This window comes from Mastigoproctus giganteus, chromosome 4 (assembly GCF_048544385.1).
Source record: "Mastigoproctus giganteus isolate SK-2022 chromosome 4, ASM4854438v1, whole genome shotgun sequence".
In the NCBI taxonomy this organism is placed as follows: Eukaryota; Metazoa; Arthropoda; class Arachnida; order Uropygi; family Thelyphonidae; genus Mastigoproctus; species Mastigoproctus giganteus.
In genome coordinates, this window is record NC_143578.1 from 128,595,783 (window position 1) to 128,608,098 (window position 12,316).

Consider the following 12,316-nt stretch of genomic DNA (forward strand, 5'->3'; position numbering starts at 1 on the left):
GTGCGCCAGTTGATATCGCAGTACAATGCTGGGAATGCAAGAACCATGTTTCAAATGATGATGAGCCGCAGACTCCGCCGTATAGGTTTCTACAGCAGACAGCCCAAGAGCCATCCTCTCTTCAATAGAAACGGTATCTTTCAAGACGATAATGCGCTGTGTCATCGGGCCGGAACTGCGCACGAGTGTTTTGGGAAATACGGTGAAGATATCACCCATCTTGATTGGCCTACAAATTCGCTTGACTTCAATCCAATTGAACACCTGTGGGATGTTTTGACCTGGGAATGAGGCGTAAAGACACCCAACCGTGATATATTCCAACACTACATTGTGAAAAGACTTGCAGGCAGCACATCTACAGTCCCCTTGGTGAATAGCGGTTGCTATCCGTGCGAATGGTGACCCAACAGGGTATTAGGTGGGTGGTCATAATTCAGTGATCACTGAGTGTAATATAAACATTCAAACAAAATCCCTGAGAAAACTTTTTCTCATGTTTTTACTTAAATTTTCTAAACCGTGTCGCTCGTATCATCAAAACAGTTTACACGTGATGTGTGTTTGGCTATGTGGAACGTAAAGATGATATTCGTGCTGTACGTAAGTTGTTAATTGAATTAAAAGTTGGGGTGGGGATATTAAGGAAAATTACATCAGTGTTTTTGTTTGGCTGTAAATATTTATATACAGTTCGATTGGAAGTTCCTGTTTCATATTATTCAAACAAGTTAACTTCCCCAAAATAAGAGTTAAATACAATGATGAATCCAGACTTTTTTTTGGGGGGGGGGGAAACAATATAACGATGAGACATAAATGGCAGTAACTGAAAATTCAACCTGGAATTTAGCTGTAGTTTTTAACTAGCAGCATAGTACACACAAAGCCCGAATTGTTACCATACTGAGGTTAGTATTCTGGTAACTAGGCTCTGAAGTTTGGGAGGTGGGACACCACAAGGAACAGATTGTTATCTGCGCTGATATATATGTTAGTAGCGTTGGGAAAACTGGGGTATATACAACAGTAAATTACTACATAAAAAAAAAAAAAAAAAAAAAAAGTGTTTTTTTTTTTTTTTTTTTTTAAATTCGGGAATCATTTAACTAAAATTTAAACAGGATAAAAATTAGTGAACCGTTTTCACAGAAATATGCAGAATGTTGAATGATCATTGCTTTTCAAACTATTTTAGCCTTTCAAGAACCCCGTTTTCATGAAACTGAAATGTTTCATGGAACATTTGGGGTAAAATTTTGTAAATAAATTGGAAAAACCTTAGTTTAATTCTATTTTGGCAGCTGTCTGAGCATCTAAACTGCTGCATGTATTGCAGTTAAGGAACCATGAATGTTTGAAAATTATCATACATTAGCATTAGTAGAGGCATATGATGCAAGAAGGCAAGGTTATGCAGCATCAGCCATAAAAAAAAAAAAAAAAAAAACCACGCTCCCATTTCACCCCTCCGTTCGTTCCAAGTACATGGCCAGCTCAGCCTTAAATTTATTTAGGCTATCAACTTCCATAACAAAGGATGGAAGTGTGTACCACCTACCAACCAACCACCCGCTGGCCAAAGGCAAACTTCCACACATCTCTCCTACATCTGTCTTTTCTCAATTTGAATTTATACCCTCTCATATGATTATTCTGAGCAAGAGGAAGAATTCCATCAGCATTGAGCATGCTCAAACCATTCAAGGCTTTATACACCTCAGTCAAATCACAGCGCAGGTGCCTAGTCTCCAGACACTGTAATTTGCAAAATTTAAGCCTTTCTTTGTAAGAGCAACCCTTTGTTCCATTCACTAATTTTGTTGCTCTTCTCTGTACTCTTTCCAACAGCTCTACATCCTTCTTAAAATGAGGCCTCCAGACCTGTATGCAGTACTCAAGGTGTGGCCTGACCATTGCCTTATATAAGGGGATAATCACCTATTTATCCCTGCTAGAAAAATTCCTGTATATCATTGACAAGACACTATGAGCTACTCTTGCAGACCGTCTGCACTGCTCAGAAAACTTCATATCTGCCTTCACAATTACCCTCAGGTCCTTTTCGTTCTCTACCAATGTCAATGTAGTACCACAGAGTTGATATGTCACTCTGGGGTTGCTGCTTCACATATGTAGTATTTTACATTTGTCAATGTTAAACTTCATTTGCCACCTCTCAGCCCATCTGCTCAACTTTTCTAGATCCTGTTGCAGCAGCGTACTGTCATTAGTGTCTTTAACAACCCTGCCAACCTTCGTATTGTCTGCAAACTGGGACATTAAGCTTGATAAAAAAAAAAAGTAAAGTGCAGCCATTATCAACCCACTGCAGGATGGAAGCCTCAACAATTCATGCTGAGGGAAATGGACCATAATCTGCCACGCTGGTCCAGTGCGGATTGGCAGATCGACTGTATTGAGCAGTCAGGGGCTTGAACCACGGTCTACTCAAAGAGTGTGTGCTACTGCACTCCCGCTCCTGCCCACTCGGCTACGGAGGCACCATAATCAATATCATTTATAAATACAGAAAACAACAATGGACCCAATACTGAACCCTGAGAGACTCCACTAACACTCCACTCCACTAATGGACACTGCTCATCATGGACATTAGTCCATGATGAGCAGTGTCCATTGATTACCACTCTCTGTCTTCTCCCACTCAACCATCCCTTTATCCATAGCAGCAATTTGTCTCCAATTTGTGCAGCAGTCTTCCATGTTCAACAGTATCAAAAGCCTTTCTAAGATCCAAATATATGATATCAAAGTTATTCCCTGCATCCAGTTCCTTTGTGACCACATTTTAGTGTCCAATCAAATTGGTCAGGCAGACTTTCCCTTAACAAAACCATGCTGTGTCCGAGCTATAACTGAAGTCTTGTCTAGATGATCCTGCAGTGCTTCCTTAACCAGTGCCTCCATTAATTTTCCTTGAACAGAAGTTAAACTCACAGGTCTATAATTACTTGTGTTGCCCTTTGATCCTCCTTTGTGAATTGGGGTCACATTTGCACATCTCCAGTCCATGGGTACCTCCCCTGAGTCCAAAGAAGCTCTCATAATTATGGCTAAGGGTTTGCTTACTTCTTTTGCTGCCTCCTTTAATATAACTGGATAGATCCCGTCCACACTGGGTGCCTTTTTTACGTTTATCCTAAACAATTTCTCCTCCACTTTCCTTTCAGTTATTACAGAATCATCCAGCTCACTGCCAGGGTTTAACTCACCTCTGGCATTCTCCTCCCTGAATAACTCCTCATGGGTGAATGTAGATGCAAAATACTCATTTAGTTTGTTAGCCACTTGAACAGGATCATCAACAGTTGAACCATCAATATCCAGTGGACCAATCTGATTCATCCCTTTCCTTCTAGTGTTTACATAGGTAAAGAACTCTTTGTTGTTTTTCTTTGCATCCTTTGCCAAGGATTTCTCATAATCTGCCTTTGACTGCCTAATCTCCTTTGTGACTTGGTTACAGAGAGCTTATATCTATCGTAAGCTTCCATATCATCCATTAATTTATATATATCCCATGCATTTTTCTTCTCTGTCACATGTCTCATTAGTTCATTTGTCATCCATTTAGGCCTAAACCTTGAACAATATTTCTTAGTTGGTATGTAAAGCCGAGTAGCTTCCAAGATAAATAGAAAGCTAAATATCCAAAATATGTGCATGCACTAATGAAACAAACAAAAAAAAAAAAACCACAATGAAAAATCACATTTATATAATTCATATAATCCTGTTAATTTACAATATTATTGTACATCACTTCCGTAGTGAGGAGGATACAGTTGTGATGAGCATAGAAATTTGGTTCAGTGGGTGATAATTGCTGTCTGAAATGTACTAATTTTCTTTTTGTTATACCAAATGGTTGGAAGTGGCAGCAGTGTACTCTCCAGAAAATTTTGCCAGCCAGGTGGCATTATGAATTAGTTGGGTGTTGAAGTGTAATACTTCACAATATTATAAAATTTTTGCTTGTCATATTTATAAATGTGACTTAAGTGATCCAAAACAAAACTTAATTGCATAATTTAACATTATATACTCCTGGTACATAGTATACTTGAATTAATATTGATCGGGATCAGTGAGCAGTACCATACAGTACCGCCAGAATCGCTTAAATTTTAGCTGGTCAGTCAGTTAAATTCACGGGGCAGTGCACCCATTCAATACATCCTGGGGAGAACACCGAACTGCATGCCTCAAAAGCTTGGACCCTTTCCAAGAGGCATAGTGGTAAATTAGTTTTAAAGTTGAGTCACAAGCAATGTCTGTTGTCTTCTGTAACAATATAGCGGTTTTTCTGCTTGTAACCTGTTTGGAGAAATTCAGGTTTGAGTCCTGCCATAGATAGGAGAAATTTCTAAGGTCTCTTCACTTGGGGTTGCAGTTTCAAGTGGAAAGTGTAGGTTTCCCCTGTTAGTTAGTCTGCATTTTTCAGGTCACACAACATACACATTGGGCTATGAACACACTTGTACAGGCATAATACATAATGACACAATGTAGCTAAGTTTCTGATGCAATTAAAAACCAACATCAGCAGTTTTTTCAACTGTTCACATTATTTGGTTGTGATATCTTCAGTTTGATTGAATCAGTGAACGTGTTTCTTAAGGTGGCTATAGATACTGTGGTGTGCTGGAAGTTTTATGACAAGGCAAGTTCATTTTCCAGGTAAGGATTGACTGGAAAATGAGATTCCCTGAAATCTGTTTTGATTATTTTTTAGGATATTTCTTGCACTCACAAGACAACTGCATTTCTGTGTGCTTGTGTTGGAATATTGTTATTGTGTAGAAATGAATTGGCAGTTTTTCATAAAATTGTGGCTAATGAAGGGCGCAGTATTTTTCTTCCTCGGAAACATCCATATTGTTTTGAAAACAATATAAAAGTTGGAGAAGAGAATATTGTACTGGTATGATTTGAATTTAAAGGTAATAATGTGAGTGTAGTGACAAAAAACATTGAAGATATTTGTGGAGGGAAAGCTGTAAATGTGAGGAAGTGCCATTTTTAGGTTCAGAATTTCAGATCTCCCATTACAGGTAAAGTCAATAATGCCCAGTTAGGCTGACTGATTGGATTCGGCACCAATCAGAAAGCCACATTTGATGCCAGTCTTGTTTTAACAGTTAAAGAACTGCTTAAGTAACACACTTTAACCCATTTTCCCATTCATACTGTAAAGGAAATGTTTTTTGTTCCACCCTGAATATAAGACCATTGCATTAATTAGTTAGGTGTATGTTTAAATGCCAGAACAACTAAGGCTATGCAATATCAGTGAAAGTACTATAAAATTTGTTTATAGCTTTTGTTATTTAAGATGTACATTTATGCTCTTCAGCACATGTACTTGGAACGTGATTGTCATGAGTATTCATGTGCTTTTGTTTACATGCACAGTTTTCTTTCAGTGATTGATGATAATTCTCTGGTGCATGTGTAAGCCAAATTTTTTTAGTAATCATCACGTCTTCCTTCTTTCCACTCCCACTCCATGTTATGATTTGCACACTTAGTGCTTTCCAGCAAACAATCGAGTTGATAGATATTTCTTTCAGCTTTGTTTTCCGTTCAAGGCTTCTAGCTATCTTACCACACACATTGTGGCTTCCTTGAAGATGTGCTTGCCTTGATGTCAATTGTCTGGAAAACTAGCATCTGTTGCCACCTTTAGCTAATTATACCCAGGGGCTCACATCTGGTGAGTATGGGCTTGGCACACCCAGGGTCCTGACCCGGATATCATCATTCTTTTTCTTGGTGATTCCTTTCTACTTCTCTCTCTCTCAGGGTATGGCTAATAATAATAATAATAAAATAATAATAATAATAATAATAATTTAAGACCATTCTTTGGAAAGAAATTATCATTATTATTGGTGTCATTATCACCAATGGCTTCCTTGCACCAATTATCATTGGTGCAAGGAAGCCCCAGGCTTTTGCTGCATCAGACAAAAAAAAAAAAAAAATTTTTGCCTGGTGCAGCAAATGGATATCATCATTCTTCTCTTTCTCAAGAAAGAGAAGAATGATGATATCCAGCTCAGGACCCTGGGTGTGCCAAGCCTACTCACCAGATGTGTACACCCCTGGGGTTGAAATACTCCTCAAATGAGTTTTTGTAACTGTATGAGATGCCCAGTTATGAAATTTTCATTTATTACCGATAACTCATGCTTTTGTAAAGGTGACTACAGGGGTCTCAGACAGTTTTTAAATTCTGCACAGTGGGATCAACTGATGATGTTACCAACGTTGAATTCTAAATGGGAAGCCTTCAGGGACTTAATTTTGGAGGCTACTAGGCTTTTCTAACAAGGAGCTAAGTGATTTTGTAATAACTAAGAGCAAAGAAATTGTTGAAGTTAAACATAAAAAAGACACCTTGGGTGGATGGGATCTATCTAGTTATATTAAAGAAGGCAGGAAAGGAAGTAAGCAAACCCAGAGCCATAATTATGAGACTTCTTTGGATGCAGGGGAGGTCTCCATGGACTGGAGGGGTGCAAATGTACCACCAATTGGCAAATGGGGTTCAAAAGGTGAAACAAGTAACTATAGACCTGTTAGTTTAACTTGTGTTCCGGGGAAAATAATGGAATCATTGGTTAAAGAAGCATTGCAGGATCATCTAGACAAGACTGCAGTAATAGTTAAGATAACTAGCAGTAATAGGTGCAATACCACCACTTTGCTTATTGGAGGCTTGAAGTGGTGGAACCCATTTTAGTCTCCAGTGCTAAGTTTCCGTCAACTCTTCCCCATCTCTTCCATCATGCAGTATGACTGATGACTTTTGAGGTTATGATGGACATCATGGCGAGATCCAATCTTCCTTACATTTCGAGAGTACAGCTCTAAAATGGTGTTTGCAGGCCGGCCGCTAGTTAGTACTCCAGTCCGAACCTGTTGGTCACTCTTTAGTAGGCTTCCGGATCAGCTAGTGTATAATCTTGCTACCTCCACTCTGCCAGATAGTGACCGGAGGGAGCCCGAGTCGAGTGTGTGCGGGGGTGGGGGCATTGTTAAAGCCACGTTATGTCAAAGATTCTGCCCAAACACGATAGGAGGGAGTATATGATGAGAGCCTTGTCGATCAATTCGGCCCTGGAAAGATTGTGCAAGGCTCAAGGGGTAGAATTTTTTTCAGCCTGGACTGTACTTGTTAACAGGAGAGATTGCTTCTACAGGGATGGGATACACTTAAATAGAAAGGGTGCAAGAATATTTGCTGATGCTATCGAGGCAGTGTTAGGTGGGTCGGAAAACTGCTAGCTTGGGGGGAGACAAAGACCAATAGATTGACAGTAGCCACTGGCAGAGGTGAAAGAGATTCTTGCACTGCTTCTATAAGAATGAGCAGAAGCCTGAAAAACAAGATGCATGATATTTCAGAGACTGCTGGGAGCCATTGTGGTACAAGTAAACACATGGGTTGTGTTAGGGTAGCTAAGAATAGAAACAGGTGCAGGTATACTTGCGTGTACACCAATGCTAGGAGTTTAGTAAATGAATTTGAGGTATTGCTCAAAACATCAAAGGCAGATATTGTTGGGATATCAGAGACGTGGTGTCACACAGATATAAGGGATGCAGAAATGCAGTTTGGGGAGTACAACGTCTACAGAAAGGATAGACAGGATAGGAAGGGGGGAGGGGTTATGCTATTAGTTAAGAAACACATAAAAACCAAGGAAGTGAAGCCAGTCGACATCGCTGGACAGTGCAGTGTTGAGTCAGTTTGGTGTGACATAAGCATTGGGAGATCAAAATTGAGAGTAGGAGTGTGCTATAGGCCTAATGACTCTGATGAGTATAATAAGGAACTGTACAGGGAAATAGAGTGGGCCAGTAAATCAGAGAGTCTTATAATGGGAGATTTTAATTTCCCAGATATAGACTGGAATTTGGGGGGCTGGTTACTCACACACTAGGAGGGCTTTTGTGGATTTATTGGATGATTGTTTTCTACATCAGCATGTTCGGGAGGCAACTAGAGGGAGTAATACTCTTGATTTGATTATCAGCAGTGATTCTTCATGCATTAAGAATCTGCAGATAAATGAACCACTAGGTGGCAGTGATCACAGTGTGCTGAAGTGGGATTTACTGAAAGAGGTAACTACCATTAGGGGTAAAGGGAAGGGTTATTGCTTCCGTAAAGGCGACTACGATGGACTGAGACAGTATTTAAATTCTATACAGTGGGACCAACTGATGATGTTACCAACAGCAAATTCAAAATGGGAAGCATTCAAAGAACTTATCTTGGAAGCTACTAGGCTTTACATACCAACTAAGAAATATTGTTCAAGGTTTAGGCCAAAATGGATGTCAGATGAACTAATGAGGCATATGGCAGAGAAGAAAAATGCATGGGATACTTACAAATTAACACATGACACAGAAGCCTATGATAGATACAAGTTGATATGCAACCAAGTTACAAAGGAGGTTAGGCAGGCGAAGGCAGATTACGAGAAATCCTTGGCAAGGGATGCAAAGAAAAACAGCAAAGAGTTCTTTACTTATGTAAACTCTAGAAGGAAGGGGATGAATCAGATTGGTCCACTTGATATTGATGGGTCAACTGTTGATGATCCTGCTCAGGTAGCTAACAAACTAAATGAATATTTTGCATCGACATTCACACATGAGGAGTTATTCAGCAAGGGGAATGCCAGAGGTGTATTCAACTCTAGCATTCAGCTAGATGATTTTGTAATAACTGGGAGTAAAGTGGAGGAGAAACTGTTGAAGATAAACACAAGAAAGGCACCCGGGGTGGATGGGATCTATCCAGTTATATTAAAGGAGGCAGCAAAGGAAGTAAGCAAACCCTTAGCCTTAATTATGAGAGCTTCCTTGGACTCAGGGGAGGTACCCATAGACTGGAAATGTGCAAATGTGACCCCAATTCACAAAGGAGGATCAAAGGCTGACACAAGTAATTATAGACCTGTGAGCTTAACTTCTGTTCCAGGAAAATTAATGGAGGCACTGGTTAAAGAAGCACTGCAGGATCATTTAGACAAGACTTCAGTTATAGCTCAGACACAGCATGGTTTTGTTAAGGGGAAGTCTTGCCTGACCAACTTGATTGGATACTATGATGCAGTCACAAAAGAACTGGATGCAGGGAATAACTTTGATATTATATACTTGGATCTTAGAAAGGCTTTTGATACTGTTGCACATGGAAGACTGCTACACAAATTGGAGCAGTGTGACATTGGAGGCAAATTGCTGCTATGGATAAAGGGGTGGTTGATGGGGAGAAGACAGAGAGTGGTAATCAATGGACACTGCTCATCGTGGACTAATGTTATTAGTGGATTCCCTCAGGGCTCAGTGTTGGGTCCATTATTGCTTTCTGTATTTATAAATGATATTGATGATGGCATATCAAGCTTAATGTCCAAGTTTGCAGATGATACAAAGGTTGGCAGGGTTGTCAAGGACACTACTGACACTATGCTGCTGCAACAGGATCTGGAAAGGTTGAGCAGATGGGCTGAGAGGTGGCAAATGAAGTTTAACATTGACAAATGTAAAGTACTACACATGGGAAAAAGCAACCCCAGAGCAACGTATCAACTCTGTGGTACTACACTGACAGTGGTAGAGAATGAAAGGGACTTGGGGGTGATTGTGCAGGCAGATATGAAGTTCTCTGAGCAGTGCAGACGGGCTGCAAGAGTAGCTCATGGAGTATTGTCAATGATATACAGGAATTTTTCCAGCAGGGATAAGGAGGTGATTATTCCATTGTATAAGGCAATGGTCAGGCCACACCTAGAGTACTGTATACAGGTCTGGAGGCCTCATTTCAAGAAGGATGTAGAGCTGCTGGAACGAGTACAGAGAAGGGCAACAAGATTAGCGAATGGAACAAAGGGGTGCTCTTACGAAGAAAGGCTTAAGTTTTGCAAATTACAGTGTCTGGAGACTAGGCACCAGCGAGGTGATCTGATAGAGGTGTATAAAGCCTTGAATGGTTTAAGCATGCTCAATGCTGATGGGATTCTTCCTCTAGCTCAGAAAAATCACCTGAGAGGGCATAAATTCAAATTGAGGAAAGACAGATGTAGGATAGACGTGCGGAAATTTGCCTTTAGCCAGCGGGTGGTTGGTTGGTGGAACAGACTGCCATCCCTTGTGGTGGAGGTTGATAGCCTAAATAAGTTTAAGGCTCAGCTGGACAGGTATTTTGAACGAACAGAGGGGTGAAGTGGAAGTGGGTTTTTTTTTGGCTGATGCTGCATAAGCTTGCTTTCTTGCATCAAATGCCTCTACTAATGCTAATGCTAATGCTAAAGATCTGGGTATATTCTTACCATGTGTACGCCGTATCCAAAAATTTCATTCCTTCATACAGCATGTCTCATCCACTTTTTCTTACTATTGAATACACCATGAATTGTCAAACTAATAGAGTAAGCTTATCTGCAAAAAGATCTAAACCTCCCAAACACTTCCTAGTTCATTTCACAAATATACGTGGTCTCAATTCTGATCACAGTGATGTCTGTTTCCACTTGCAGTCTGCCAAACCCCATGTACTTTTTCTGACAGAATCTCAGTTATTGATTGATTTGACTAATGTTCATCTTAGTTTCCCAAAGTTATTCGCTGTATGATTCCTTTCGCTGCAAAGGTGGTACTTGTGCATATGTCCGTTCCGATATTCCATGTCAGAGACTTGGTAATTTGGAATCTCCTCTTTTACATCTTCTCTGGCTTAAAATCTCTCCACCTCATTGTGTCAAATTCATCTGTTCTCTCTACCATTCTCCCAACTCCACTAATCACTTGGAGCTCTTTGATTTCCTCTCTTTGCAACTTGACTTTCTCCAGTCCAACTTTCCTAACAGTGAGGTAATTTTCCTTGGTGATTTTAATGTTTAAAGCTCCATCTAGCTTCCATTTTCTAGTCACACTGACCCTGCTGGTCGAGATGCTGAGGCTTTTGCAATTACTAATGACCTTGCACAGATTGTTCATTTACCTACAAGAATATCGGACAATCCTAAACATACAGCCAACAAGCTTGATCTTTTTCTCAAAAAAAATCGTTCTAAGTACATGGTCGAAGTGAGTGCTCCTTTAGGCACCTCAGATCACAACTTGGTGATTGTCTCTTCTCCAATGGAGCCTTTCTGTCTTGGCTATTTCGCAACCTCGTGTTGTTTGGCATTACAAGAATTCAAAATGGAATGACCTGCAAGATTTATTTTCTTCTTTTCCTTGGTCAGACTACTGTTTCAAAACTTCTGATGTCAGCGTTTGCTCACATGGTGTCAGTGAAATTATTCTTGTAGGAATGGAATCCTCTATCCCACTCTCCACTTTAAAATCTTCTTCTTTATCTAAACCTTGGTTTTCCAATGAATGTGCTAAGGCCGTTCAGGAGAAGAATGTTGCGTATTGTAATTGGCTTGTTTCCAATTCTTCAGTTTCATTTTCTGCCTAAACCAAAGTTTGCAACAATTGTAAAGCAGTTAATAATCAGTCCAAACTAGATTTTGAACAGGCAAAGAGTAGAAAACTTGCTTCCTGCCCTAACGGTAGAGGAGCATTCTGGTCTCTTGCCAAAGGTATTGGCCACAACTTTTGCCCATCTCAGATTCCACCTGTATCAAATCCAGATAGTTCTGTTATCATTTCAGCCAAGGATAAAGCTGACCTGCTAGCATCCCATTTTTCTGCTAACTCATGTATTAATGATCTTGGTAAAACACCTCCCACCATTCCCAACATGCTCCATTCAATGTCTCCTGTGGTCTTTCGTCAAAAGGATGTTAGAAAGATTTTGATGCTAAGGAAGCTCAAGGTCCTGATGGTATTTCTCCACTTGTTCTCAAAACCTGTGCTCCTGAACTTACTCCTTTTCTTTGCCGCCTTTTTTCTCTGTCTTATTCCAAAGGTTTTTTCCTTTTGCTTGGAAATTTGCTCATATCCAGCCAGTTCCTAAAAAGGGTGAAAAATCCCTCACATCCAGTTATCGTCCCATTGCAATTAATTCTACTCCTTCTAAAGTAATGGAGAAATCAATTAACCGCCAACTCTTAAACTACCTAGAAACCTTCCATCTGATAAATGATCGCCAATATGGATTCCGTCAGTTTTGACCCACTGGTGATATTCTGGCTTATCTTACCCATTTATGGACAAATTCAATGGAAAAGTTCGGTGAAACGTAGTTGCTCTTGACATCTCAAAAGCTTTCGATCATGTTTGGCATAAAGGTCTTCTAAACAAGCTTCCATCTTAT

General features: G+C 40.0%; 1 protein-coding gene across 4 annotated transcripts in view; it reads left to right on the forward strand.

Moving 5' to 3' along the window:
• The first annotated feature begins 310 nt into the window (after positions 1-310).
• The window catches only part of LOC150087055 (RING finger protein 11-like), a 167,815-nt gene continuing 155,809 nt past the window's right edge, over positions 311-12,316 (forward strand). For 3 of the 4 annotated variants that reach the window (XR_016546864.1, XM_090371785.1, XM_090371787.1), the window contains exon 1: positions 373-599. The gene's annotated coding sequence lies outside the window, so the exon portion shown is untranslated. Of the gene's footprint in view, positions 600-12,316 lie in introns of all 4 variants that reach the window. The other variant, XM_090371786.1, reaches the window with a different exon arrangement.